Source organism: Ahaetulla prasina, chromosome 7 (assembly GCF_028640845.1).
Source record: "Ahaetulla prasina isolate Xishuangbanna chromosome 7, ASM2864084v1, whole genome shotgun sequence".
Classification (NCBI taxonomy): domain Eukaryota; kingdom Metazoa; phylum Chordata; class Lepidosauria; order Squamata; family Colubridae; genus Ahaetulla; species Ahaetulla prasina.
Genome location: NC_080545.1, coordinates 90,159,931 through 90,174,418, shown reverse-complemented (window position 1 = coordinate 90,174,418; position 14,488 = coordinate 90,159,931).

The window sequence follows — 14,488 nt, the reverse complement described above, 5'->3', positions numbered from 1 at the left end:
CCACCAAAAGAATGAAGGGATGGCAAACATTTCCTAAGGGACCCTCTCTAGTTTCTTCGACTGTCAGGGAATGAGAAGAGAGGAGAGATGGACTTTCCGACTTTTCAGATTCTGTTAATGTAAACTTTACAATAAAGCTAGAACTATCACTTATGGCAGTGCTTCTTATCTGGATCATCTTGCAAGGCTGACCTCAATTTTACAAGCCTGAAATTTTATCTCTCCCCCCACCACCCCTGCTTTTACTTGCCAATTAACTAGAGAGGGTCTCTTCTGGAACATTGCCATGGCGCCAGTCCTTCTGTGGACTCAGCTGCCTGAGCGCTGTCTAGTCTGCAGTTTTTCTGCCCATCTTTTAAGGTCATTCCCACATATCGATAACTCTACACTGCAGTTAATACAGTAGTCCTTGACTTATGACAGCAATGGGGCCCAAAATTTCCACTGCTGAACAAGGCAGTTGTTGAATGCGTTTTGCCCCATTTTACATCCTCGCTTGCCATAGTTGTTAATTAAATCACTGCAGTTGCTAAGTTGAGTTTCAGTTAAGTGAATCTGGCTTCCCCATTGATTTTTCTGGCTAGAAGGTCGCAAAACAGGATCACATGACCCCGGGATTCTGCAACCATCATCACCTGCAACCAGTTTCCAAGTGTCTGAAATTCGAACAAATGACCACGGGTCTATGCTGCAACGGTCGTAAGTGTGAAAAATGGTCATAAGTCATTTTGTCAATGTAACTTCAAACCGTCACTAAATGAATGGTTTTAAGTCGAGGACAACCTCTACTAATAATAAAACCATGCAATCCAGGGATGAAATGCTACCGTGATCGGACCGGATCGCGGGATCCGATAGCGATTGTGGCTGGTAGTTCGGCGATCCGGTAGCGATGGCGGAGCAAAGCTCCGCCCACCCGCCCGGGTGTCATTCTTCCTGGTCTTAACCAGGAAGTAATGTGTTTTTTACCTTCTGAGCATGCGCAGAAGGTCTGTGTGTGCATGTGACGCGCGTTTGCATGCGGACAAAGCAAGTGCGTGTGCGAACAAAGCGAGCATGTGTGTAAACAAAGCAAGCGACCACGCACGGTGCCTGCCCTCCTGAGCCAGTAAGGAAGGTAAGTAGATTTCACCCCTGATGCAATCTGTTTGTGAGGAGTACCTCAATTAAGGTAGTATCTATTGTGCAAGATTTTTGTAAGGAATTGGTTCAATATTAAGCTACTCAGCTTCCCAAATGCGGTCACCATGTGATCCAGAGCAGGGATCTCCAACCTTGGCAACTTTAAGACTTGTGGACTTCAACTCCCAGAAAGCTTTGCTGGCTGATAAATCCTGGGAGTTGAAGTCCATAAGTCTTAAAGTTGCCAAGGTTGAAGACCCCTGATCCAGAGGAAAATCCTAGATTGGCTTGATCCAATACAATTGTTTTTAAGTCTTGATATTTTTTCCTCATAAAATTTGTTTTCCACAAGTGCAGAGTCCCTTTCCTTCCTTCCTTCCTTCCTTCCTTCCTTCCTTCCTTCCTTCCTTCCTTCCTTCCTTCCTTCCTTCCTTCCTTCTTTGCAATTCAACAGAATATTGTGGTTAAGTTGGAGATTGTGAGTTCAGGTTCTGCCTCAGCCACGAAAGCAAGTTGGGTGACTTTGGGCCAGCCACTCTCTCACACTCAACCCAAACCACCTCACAGGGTTGTTGTTGCAGGGAAAATAGGAGGAGGACGATATATGTTGGATATGTCTGCTGCCTCAAGTTGTTTGTAAAAATAATAAAGAAGGAATACAAGCAGACATATAAATAAATAGGCCAATCTGCTTGTCACCCAAGTCCGAACTGAGAGAGAGAGAGAGAGAGAGAGAGAGAGAGAGAGAGAGAGAGAGAGACTGGCTTAAAGACTCCTAGCTGGCCTTCATGACTAAGGTGAGACTAGAACTTATAGTCTCCTAGTGATTGGACCAAAGATTGGATCTAGCTGGCTTCATGCCTAATGCAAGACTGGAAGTCACAGTTTCCAGGTGACCGACCCAAAGTCACCCCTCAACTTTCATGCCTGAGGCGAGCTAAAGCTCACAGTCCCCTTTTTCTAGGTTGGGGCTTTAACCACTAGACTAGACAAAATTGGTTCTCTTTCTTAAGTCTAGATAGTGAGCAGTGAGCTATTAACTTGGCTGCTTCCTTTCTTTGTACCTCCTTCATTAGTGGCCATTCCAACTTCATACAGAATACATAGATTGCAGGGACGCATCCTTCAGTTTCTTGTCACTGTGGGCCTCTCCATTCCTATCTATGTGTCTGTCTGTCTGCCTATCTGCCTGCCCCCCCATCTCTCATTCATCCATCCATCCATCCATCCATCCATCCATCCATCCATCCATCCATCCATCTATCTATCTATCTATCTATCTATCTATCTATCTATCTATCTATCTATCTATCCACGGTATCTAACTATCATCTATATCTCTATTTCTATCATTTAGTACGGTATCTATCTATAAACTCTCTCTCTCTCTCTCTCTACGGTATCTAGCATCTATATCTCTGTTTCTCTCTATCATCTATTACGGTATCTATCTATCTATCTATCTATCTATCTATCTATCTATCTATCTATCTATCTATCATCTATCACTATGATCTATTTCTACTCTCTCTCTCTCTCTCTCTCTCTCTCTCTCTCTCTCCTTCCTTCCTTCCTTCCTCCCTCCCTCCCTCCCTTCTTTCTATATTTGCCATTCCCAGTAAATGTTCTAGGAAAGAAAATGAAAGTGAACAAATCACTTTGCTAACAGAGGATACGACAGCTTGAGGCTCCAAAAAAAAAAAAAAGATTAAACTTTTCATCTTGGTTACGTATTCCATCTCCAAATCCATTTTTTCTGCCCATAGCCCAAACTCTTCCAGATCAAGTTGTCCTTCCTAGAATAGGAAACTAATGCCAATTAATCTTTTTCGTTTTCTTTATAGCTCAGTATGTTCTCCATTAATACATCCCATGTATACTAAAGTTCAAAGCCTGATAATTGTAATTGGTGTTTTTTTTTTTTTAAAAGAGAATAGAAATGCCATAGTAGTCTGGTTTCGTATTAGATATGAGATGACAATTTTCCCCTGAGCTATGGGTCACAGTGACCACAGACCATTATTTTCTGTTCTTTTAAATCCGGTGGTGCATTAAAGAAAAACAAAAAACACCACATCCAATTCCACAAAGTAGCGTTAAGTCCAAGGCCTACCAGAAATGTGTGAAGTTTCAACTCATTGAAAAGATCACAAGCTGCATTAAGTCTTCGGAGCCAAGATCTTGAGAAAAAGCCTCATTAATGAGTAATGGGTTATGATGTATGATAAGGGGATGAAGCATGAAAAAGGACTAAATAGTTTAATGGAACGGTATACATCAAACTGAGATCCCTGCCTTTAAACTCATTTTGGGTTCAATCAGGAGTGTATTGATCACCAGCTCTTCATGCTGTTTGAACACTTCTAAGCATGCTGGATGTTGTGCAGAGTGGGTTTGTAATGGTCTTCACAGAAGTGTGTGCGTGTATGTGAAAGTCAGTAGGGTCACAAATGGCACAATATAACGTCACTGTGCTTAACTTGGGTTGCAGATAGCTGAGTTATATTCTCACTCACAACTAAGTGCTGGCTGGGGAATTCTGGGAGTTGAAGTCCGCAGGTCTTCAAGTTGCCAGCTTTGAAAAACACTGCTCTAAACCACGAGTCTCCAACCTTGGCAACTTTAAGACTTGTGGACTTCAACTCCCAGAATTCCTCAGCCAGCTTTGCTGGCTGAGGGATTCTGGGAGTTGAAGTCCACAGGTCTTAAAAGTTGCCAAGGTTGGAGACCCCTGCTCCAAACCATGGTTTATGGCTTGGCAATGTGTGTGGACCAGAATACTGTGTTAATGTGTTACATGAGCAAGCCATTTCTTTCCCCCCCCCTTTTGTACCAGTGTTTGAATTTCTATGGAATGATAAAGGCAGTATATTGTAGTGCATGTGGCATTGTGTTACATATAGAAAAGGACTGAGGCTTGCATCACAATCCTGCCTTTCTCAATCGGAATGTCTCCCGTCCTACAATTCAAACCCCAGCAAATGGAACAACTATCTGGCTTAGGCAGTTTAAAAGATTTCATACATGGAAAATCAGATTACAGACCACAGCAGTAGCATTAATAATAAAATAATAGAGTCGGAATGGACCTTGGAACAGTTGTGGGTCTCAAATCCTGGCGCTATCGGTGTTGTGGTCCGCCAGCAGCCTATGGAGCTGGCAATGGAGTCAGACAGCAATAAGGCTGAGGAAGAACATGGGCCAGTCCTGGAGGCTGGGGAAGGCCCAGATGAGGGCTCTGCGTTGGAGGCAGAGGTGGAACCAGGGCCATCGGGGAGTGATGTGCGGACTTCAGAGCCTCCATAGGCTGACAGTAGTGAGGCAGAGGAACAGGAGGAGCCTGTTCCTAATGCATACATGAGAAGAGCTGCCAGAAGGCAAGAGCAGCTCAAGCAAAGAGGATGACTCGGGAGTAGGGCCAAGAGATGATTGGCTCCTCCCATAAGGCTTAAAAGACCAGCAATGGCATTTGGGCTCTTTGCCAGAAAACAATGTTGATATCTTTGTTCTTGCTGCATTTGTTTCTTATCGGCGTCTTCTGAACTTTTGCCAAGAAAGACCTTTGGCAGTTTGCCTAATTAGACCAAGGTTGGTGATAAGACTGAGGAATTTGTGTTGGGAAGAATTTGCTTTGATTTAGTTTGGACTACGCTGAGAATGAGTTAATTCTCAGCTGTTCGAATAAAGTTTGTTTGTTTTAAACTGACTGAGTTTGCTACTACCTACTTGGGCCTGGGTCACAACAATCGGTTTGCTATTGGTAGCATGCAGGTGTGCGCGCTCGCTTTGTGAGCATACGGCGCAAAGCGTTTTAGATGACATTTGGGTGGGTGGGTGGAGCCTCCCGCCGCTGCCATTACTGGTTCGTTTGAACCAGGGCGAACTGGGAGCAACCCATCACTGCCTTGGAAGTCTTTTAGGCCAATCCCCTGTTCTAGTAGGAGATCCTATATCGTTTCAGACAAGTGACTGTCCAATCTCTTTTCTTCTTCCAGTGATGGAGTCCTCACAATTTGTCCACTCCGTTGCTTCTTGTTCTGCCTTCAAGTGCTTTGGAAAATAGCTTGACACCCTCTTCTTTGTGGCAGATGTCCCTGAGATGTCCGAACGGTACTTTTTCAAGAGGCAACTGGACTTTCTTGTTTTTCTTCGAAGATGTTTCGTTTCTTATCCAAGAAGCTTCTTCAGCTTCTTCAGAGTGCTCTCTGAGCTTGGTTGTTTTCTTGCAAACGTTTCATTACCCAACTAGGTAACATCATCAGTGCACTGTTAACATTACCTAGTTGGGTGACTGGAGCACCAAAGACCCCATAGAATACGCTATCATGAAACCAATATAAAAATTGCTGTTGACTGCCTCTGGAATATTTTTTCAGAGTTTTTACTTTAGGGAAATTTCGCCAAACTACGATATCTCCCTCTCATGTATAAAGGCTAGATCGCCTGTGATTTGCTTGTAAAAGGGGGTAACCCAGCAGAAGACAAAAATTACAGCTCTCCCCATTTATTTTCAGAACCAAGTTTAAATACAAAGTTAGAGAGGATGCAAAAGATTATGGCAGCTCACGGTGCAGGTGCTAAAAACTCATCCTGCTCTTCTTGGATATCAAATCATCTCAGTCAACAACTTTTGCGAGTAATGACAGAGTGAGGGAAGGAAGGAAGTGTCTTTGTGATATATATCTGTATATCCATCTACCCACCTGAAGAACGTAATTCTGATGATGGAAATTACAGAGGTTGGCAAAAAAGGCCAAGGTGCATACGAATGCTTGAATCTGCCAGAAAACTGATTTCATCTCTTAGTAATCCGCAAACATAGCATTTGTTAGAATTATCCAATCTTGCTACCCATAAAGCAAGGAAGCTCCCACGGAAATAAATCTTATTTATGCCCAATATTGACAGAACATTTATGGGCCTTTTTTAATCCAGCTGGAATCACCTTGGGTGGCGTTTAGTAGAATCAAACTGGCACAGCTTAATTGGGTATTGAAAAATGGAATTTGTTTTCTCTCTAACTGAACGCGGAGCAGAAATTTCAGGGTGGGGGTAGAAGAGGAAAGGGTGCAGAGAAGACTGTCTTTATTAGAAGTTCTGTAATTCCTCCTTTTCTTGGCCAAAGCCTTCTCTTCATCCTAGTGACCTCATATGGCTCTTTCTGCAAACTTTAGCAAGCGAGTTTCTGCTCTGACTTGCCTTCTTTAGGATTTTGTGGTGGGTAAGGGATGACGGAGAGAGAGAGAGAGAGACGAAATTAATTATTGTGAGATGCTTACTGTGATCCTTAAAGAGAGTTTTAAATTTTTAAAGGGGCATCTAAGTTCCTTAGTCTTTATTGTCAATAGCAAAAGCAATAGCGTTTAGATTTATATACCGTCCCATAGTGCTTTACAGCAGTTTATGGGTGGTTCATAATGTAGAAGCATTACTTGCACGTTGTGTCCTACAAATGGGTCCTCATTTTACCAACCTGGAAGGACAGTAAGCTGAGTCAACCTTGAGCCCTATCTGGATCGAACACCAGTCTGTTGGCAGAGTTTGTCCACAATACTTCAGTTTAACTACTAAGCCACCAGGTCTCCTCCATTATTACCAGAAATAATAAAATAACCCAAAGGATTTCTTTTGCAATATTGGCTGGGAAAAGGCCAAGTGCAGAGACTTGAGGTCAGATATTCAGATTATCAAGGTTGCCCTGATAGACCAGTTTCATTGGAAAAAACAATTAAAACAGGCAGAATATTATATTTTCCCAAATGGAGAAAAAACAGAGGCAGAAAGCAGCCCCAACAACCTCCAGCAAATGCCTGAAGTCTTTAGAGATGGATATTTTGTGCCCATTAAGAAAGACTGGGCCAATCTATTCACAAACAAAACACCTTCAGCTCCAGTTGATGGGATTAAGAAGGACAGGGCTGGATTTTTAGGACAGAATAGTATTAACCCACCACCATTAGAATAGCAAAAGACATGAAGTCAGTGGTGGGATTCAAGTAATTTAACAATTGGTTCTCTGCCCTAATGATTTCTTCCAATAACCAGTTTGCCAAATTGCTCACAAAGTTAACAACCGGTTCTCCCGAAGTGGTACGAACTGGCTGAATCCCACCACTGCACGAAGCTCTCTGCATTGCACAACCTCCTGGAGCATTTCAAATACAAAACCCCAAAGAATGTATGAAAGCCCACCTATGCCAACCCCATTTTTTCAGCTGGCCCAGAACTACATGCTGTGGTTGTTTCTGCTCATCAATAAACAGAATCCTTCTTACCAACCGGACCGGATTTTTCTTCCAACAGTGGTAACTATTTATCTACTCGCATTTGCAAGCTTTCAAGCTGCTAGGTGGGCAGGAGCTGGAGCAAGTAATGGGAGCTCACCCCCTTCATCAGAGTTTGAGTCTCGAACCCAGACTGTCAGCTTTCCAGTTGACAAGCTCAGGGTCTTTAACTGCTAAGCCATTGGGCGCCCTTTTCTAATAATAATAAATAATATTATTAATATAATATTATATATATAATATATATATTATAATATTATTTAATATCCAGTTCTGTTAATACTAATGTCCTGATCCAGCTCCCCAAACGCGACAAACTCTCTGAAGTTAACTCAAAGATTCCTTTATTAGGAGCTCCAGCAGCCCTGTCAAAAAGTTTCTTTCTCAACGCAGGCTAACAAGTCCGTCAGGCCAAAAGATGAATAGTTGTCTGCCACATCTATTCATCTCCACCCACTGCCTTTTATCCCCAGAGCTATGGTGGGGCTTCGCTAGCAGTGGTAGCTCTTCCGTCCCAAGGATCAGCCCACAGATTTCCACTGCTCTCCTCTCCTCTGCCTTCTGTGCATCCGCCCATCAGACACTGGATCCAGCTGTTCCTCCTCTTCCTCATCAGACCTAGAGGCTGTTGATTATCCATCTGAGGGCTGACGAACAGCCCAGGCTCCGCCTCTGTCTCTTGCTTTCTCCCAGCTCCATTCCCTTTTCCCGCTCGGAGGTCTCAGGTTGCCTTGATGCTGACCCTGACTCCCACACCTCCTCCTCATCTGATTCAGCTTCTGGTAGGGGCTGGCGGCCGACAGGTCACAGCAACTAACAAATTGCAACACATCTCATTCTTTGAGTCCATATCCCTCAAAGGGGAAGAGGATACCTATTACTGGAATTCTAGAAAAAGAAACTGAGTCTCAAAAGAGGATTGTGTAAGCAAGCTTGTAGTTGGAACCAAAGTCTTACACATATCCCCATCACTTCCTACTATACCAGGGGTCTGCAACCTTAAATACTCAAAAAGCCATTTGGCCCCTTTTCCCAGAGAAAAGAAAACACCGGGAGCCACAAAACCTGGGTGGGCACTCACTTCCACCAGTCACATGACCGCCCCTCCCCCAGCTACGCCTAACCAACCGGTCATTATGGCAGAGAACCAGTTGTTAAAAAACACCAGGAACCACAAAATCCTTTTGACATATCTCTCTCTCCCCTCCCTCCTTCTCTCTCTCTCCCCCCACATCTCTCCCTCTCTCCCTCTCTCTCTGTATCTCTCTATCTCTGCCCTGGCACTTCTTCTTCCCCTGCCATCACCCTTACCTTCTCAGACCAGACGAGGAGTGACTGGGAGGGGAGGGTGAGGGGCAGGGCCAGCCAGTGGTGGGATTGCCTGACAGGGAACCAGAGCAGAGGGCCCAAAGAGCCGCATGCGGCTCTGGAGCCTCAGGTTGCTGACACCTGTGCTATACAATATATTTCCCATCACCCAAAGGCAAATTTTGGAGGCAAATAAAGTTATCTAGAAAAGTGAGAATGGAACTCTGGAAGATAAGTACCACAGAAGTAGATCACCTGGAGGTTGTGTTTTGTTTCTTTTTTTAAAGACACCCATTAACATACAATTAGCCTCAAAAAGAGGGCAAAAAATGAAATTCTTATTTATAATTCAAGAATTTCAGCAGGATACAAGAACGCCAAATAGTTCAGCGGTACCCCACAATGGTGTCACAAACCAGCACCCCTGAGCCGCATGATTTCAATCTCTGCTATTGTTTGACAACCCTTTTGCATTTCAAAAAGGGAATAAAAGTTGTGCATCAATTAGCATTTAAAACGATTTATCTCACCCTGAGATTTGAGTTCCCCTTTGTCGGCTTTTGAGATCGACGCAGGAGGTAATGACTTTCGAGACGCAGATTGTTCAGATGTGAGGGGTGCATGAAATAGAATAATGTGAGTTTTGCGGCCTCGAAGATCCGGTTTGCCATTCTCTTTGGACTAAAAGAGATCTGTTCAGCTCAGATGGGTGTGACAGAGACTACTATTGTCCTTGGAAATCTAAACAGATGATCTAAGAAGGCTTTGACTAGAGTCCATAAAATAATATTTCTCCACCTTGGCACCTTTAAGATGTATGGACTTCAACTCCCAGAATTCCCCAGCCAGTATGGCTGGCTGGGGAATTCTGGGAGTTGAAGTCCATATATCTTAAAGGTACCAAGATTGAGAAAACACCTCCCTAAAATATACTATTCGATAATTTCATTTTACAAGGATTCTGGCTTTCAAAAAATACACTGTCTTTGACCAGAACCCCAAGATTGCCCAATCAGAGAACGGAGCAAAAACTGAGAACTGAGCAAAATCAGAGGTTGGCTGAGAATGAAAAAAATCATGAAAGCTTTTCACGTGCTTTTATTTTCAAGGATCTGAGTGAAGAGGGGCAATGGGAAATATTTTTCATTGCATTCTTCACAGGCTATGAGGGAGCACAAGCCTTGATAGTCTAATACAGATCACTTTGTGTATGTTCCATTCTATCCTTGATAGTGCAGGGTGGCTCAGCGGTTAAGATGCTGTGCTTGTCAGCTGGAAAGCCGGCAGCTCAGGTTGGAAACCTGAGAGCCGTGTGATGGGGTGAGCTCCCATTCCCGCCCCAGCCTGCCAAGCAGTTTGAAAGGATGCAAATGCAAGTAGATAAATAGGTACCACTAAGATGGGAAGGTAACAGCACTCCGTGATGTCTTGAGGGCCACATGACCATGGAAATGTCTCAGGACAGTGTTGTCTCAATGGCCTTGAAATGGAGTCAGAAAAAAGTAGTGGAGTAAAAATCCACTGCCCCCTAGAGTCGGAAACAACTAGTGGAGTAATTTTTTTTTTACTTTGCTACTGGTAGTACACCCATTTGTAGTGTTAGAAGAAAATGCCTTTTTTTATGAGTGGAGTCAATAAGTTTAGTTTAGTTTATTGCGATTGCACCTCGTACAACAAAATTAAATGCCATCTTCAGTGTACATTATACATTAAAAAAATAAATAAAACAAAAACACACATCCTTCACATTCCATATAATTGGATTGAAAATCCCTGATATTGTATTAATATTGCACTATACAGTAGAATTCAATATAGTTACTGCTCTGGGATAGAAGCTGTTTTTCAACCTATTTGTCCTTGTCTTTATTGTCCTGTACCGTCTGCCAGATGGTAATAGTTCAAAAAAAAAAGGGTGAGATCCAGGATGAGATGGATCTTTAAGAATGTTTTGAACTTTCTTAAGGCAGTGGGAGCTATAATGCTCCAACCAATGATCCTCTGGGCAATGACGTTAACCCTCTGGAGTCCTGTCCTATCTGCCACTGTGCAATTGGCAAACCATACACAGGTGCAATAAGTTAAGATACGCTCTATGGTGCAGTGGTAGAAGGCTACTAGCAGTTTTCCTTTCAGTTGTTGTTTCCTGAGACGTCTCAGGTAGTATAATCTCTGCTGGGCCCTTTTGACCAGTGCTGCGATGTGAGCGCCCCAGGTCAGGTCCTCTTTTAAGATAACACCCAGAAACTTAAAACTAGCCACTTGTTCCACTTGGTCTCCATTGATAACCAAGGGCTGGATGTCTGATCTATTCCTTCTATAAGGTCTTTGGTCTTATTGGTGTTAAGGACCAGGTTATTGTCTCCACTCAGGGCACTTCCTTGAAACAGAGGTAGAATTTATTCAACAGCAAAAATGAACAACATAGCAGTCGAACAGGGCCATGTTTTATAAGGAAAGGTTTGTAGGATATGAGAAAATTCAAAAATAAAATAGTATGGTTATAAATGCATTTAAGCGGAGATTCGATTTTGCTCGGGCAGGGGGTTGGACTGAATGACCTTCAGGGTTCCTTCCAGTTCTGTTACTCTGTTAAATTTGTTAGACATTATTCTGCTTTAAGATAGTGGAGAAAAGACATGCTGAAAAGGTAACAACGTTGTGTTAGAATAAATCTTCTTTCTTTGAGGCCCAGCTAAAGGGAAATTCCTTAATGCCAAGGCAGTAGAGATAAGGAAGAGCCATGCTTGCAAAATATTTTATGGGTAGTTATAGGGAGGTGTTAATGAACATGAAATTAGAGAAAGAGATGATGTTGTCTCTGAAAGTGTAGCGGATTAGTGGGGATCGGTCACTGGGTCCCATGTAGGATGGGCATGGGAGGTGGGGCGTCCGGATAGGGAACTATAAAATGTAATGCTTTTGAAATTTCAGGTGTGGCTTCCTGGCTCAAACTCCTTGGTTGAGATCTGCTGGGATAGCACCCTATTTTGCAAAATTGCTTTTATTGTTTTTATTTATTTATTTATTTTTGTCACAACATTATATACAAGCACATATAATGAAAGAAAACAATAGGACAGGAACGGTAGGCGCTTTTGTGCACTTTTACATGCCCCTTATAGTCCTCTGAGGAATGGGGTGAGGTCAATGGTAGACAGTTTTTGGTTAAAGCTTTTGGGAGTTTGAGAAGAGACCACAGAGTCAGGTAGTGTGTTCCAAGCGTTAACAACTCTGTTACAAAAGTCATATTTTCTGCAATCAAGGTTGAAGCGGTTAACATTAAGTTTAAATCTATTGTTTGCTCTTATGTTATTGCGATTGAAGCTGAAGTAGTCTTTAACAGGAAGGACATTGCAATAGATGATTCTGAGTGTTAAACATAGGTCATGTCGGAGTCGGCGGAGTTCTAAATTTTCTAATCCCAGGATTTCAAGTCTGGAGGTATAAGGCATTTTGTTGTTTACAGAGGAGCGGAGAACTCTTTTAATATAATATATACAACTCTTTTAATTTATTAATATTAATATTAATTAATATTAATATTAATTAATTTAATATATAACTCTTTTAATTTTCTTTTAATAAAGTCTCTTTGTTTTCATTGCACCATGCTTGTTGGCTGAATTCATTTCCAACAGGTTGGAAATATTTGTAGGAAAGTTTAAAGCTTTTGTTAGTAAAGCATGTCTATGAATTTATCCAAGCTCCTGGTCTGTCACAAAGCTGATATTTTAATTCCAGATATTCTAAGATGCTTTTCTCTTGCTATGTCTGTAGTTATTTACTTATTTGCTAATGTGGAAGCAAGAGTTGGATTCTGTCTAAGAGCAAAAAACAGTTGTTTTTTTTGGTTTGGTTTCCTTCACTCATCGTGCAAAGAATTTTCCTTTCCCAAAATTTTAGTATCCCTTTTACCTTTATTACCTTGCTTTCCCAATATGGCACCTACTTTCTCATTTTTATTTGAGTCCTTTTAAAGGGAAGTCATTTTTGTAGGAAACGTGTTCACTGCAAAATGGCATAATTTTTACCTTTTATGAATATGTCTCAGTTCAGGGATTTTAAATTTGGCTTTGGAATTTTCAGCTATATTAAATTGATTCTCGCCTCCTCCCTCTTTCTCATTTCATGATTTTCTAAATTGTGTTCTCCAGTTATTGTGCATATACTGTATTTTGCCTGCTTTATAGCCAGGAGGAATATAACTGATCACTAAATAATGATGAATCAGAATCACAGGGCTGGAAGGGTTAACAGAAATAAAAGAATAACAGAGTTGGAAGAACTTTGGAGGTCTTCTACTCCAGGGGTCTCCAACCTTGGTCCCTTTAAGACTTGTGGACTTCAACTCCTAGAGTTCCTCAGCCAGCTTTGCTGGCTGAGGGACTCTGGGAGTTGAAGTCCACAAGTCTTAAAGGGACCAAGGTTGGAGACCCCTGTTCTACTCCAACCCCCTGCTCAAACAGGAAACCCTATAGCAGTGATGGCTAACCTTTTTGCCGTTGTGTGCCAAAAGTGGGGGGAGCGCAGGGGGTGGTGGTGTCGCACGCACATGTGCTGACACCCATAATTTAATGTGCCCTGCCCCCGTGCATGCACATGCAACCCCCCCCCCGCTCCTCTCACTTTTGGTGCGCGATGGCACGGTGGGTCCGGTAGGCCTGTTTTTCATCCTCCCTAGGCTCCAGAGCCTTTCTTGCAGCCTGGGGAGGATGAAAACAGCCTTCCCCCTCCCTGAGGTCCTCCAGAGGCCGGAAACGGCCCATTTCCTAACTTCCGGTGGGACCGGAAGGCCCATTTTTTGCTCTCCAGAGGCTTTCTGGAAAACGGCCTTCCCCCCCCCCCCAGGAGGCCCTCCAGAGAATGGAAACAGCTGTTTTCCCAACTTCCGGTTGCCCAAAAATCAGCTGGCCGACACACACATGCATGCTGGAGCTGAGCTAGAGCAACGCTCATGTGCCCACAGATATGGCTCCACATGCCACCTGTGGCACGTGTGCCAAATGTTCCCCATCACGGCCCTATAGCATTCCAGACAAGTGGCTGTCCAGTTTCTTCTTAAAAGCCTCCAGTGATGGAGCTCCCACAATTTCTGAAAGCAAGCCGTTCCACTGGTTAATTGTTCTCACTGTTAGGAAGTTTCTCCTTAGTTCTAGCTTGCTTCTCTCGTTGATTACTTTCCATCCATTGTTTCTTGCCTTCTAGTGGTTTGGAAAAGGGGCTGACCCCCTCGTCTTTATGTCAGCCCCTTAAATATTGGAACACTGCTATTATGTCACCCCCCCCCCCAGTCCTTCTTTTCCCTAGACTAAACATACCCAATTCCTGCAACTGTTCTTTATATATTTTACTCTCCAGGCACTTAATCATCTTAGTTGCTTCTCTCTGCACCTCTAGAGTCTCAACATCTTTTTATGTGGACAACCATTTAGATATGAGCCAGCAGTGTGCAGCAGCTGCCAAAAAAGCCGACACAGTTCTGGGCTGCATAAACAGAGGGATAGAATCAAGATCATGTGAAGTGTTAATACCACTTTATAATGCCTTGGTAAGGCTACACTTGGACTATTGCATTCAGTTTTGGTCGCCACGATGTAAAAAAGATGTTGAGACTCTAGAAAGAGTACAGAGAAGAGCAATAAAGATGATTAGAGGACTGGAGGCTAAAACATATGAAGAACGGTTGCAGGAACTTGGTACCTAGTTTAATGAAAAGAAGGACTAGGGGAGACATGATAGCAGTGTTCTAATATCTCAGGGGTTGCCACAGA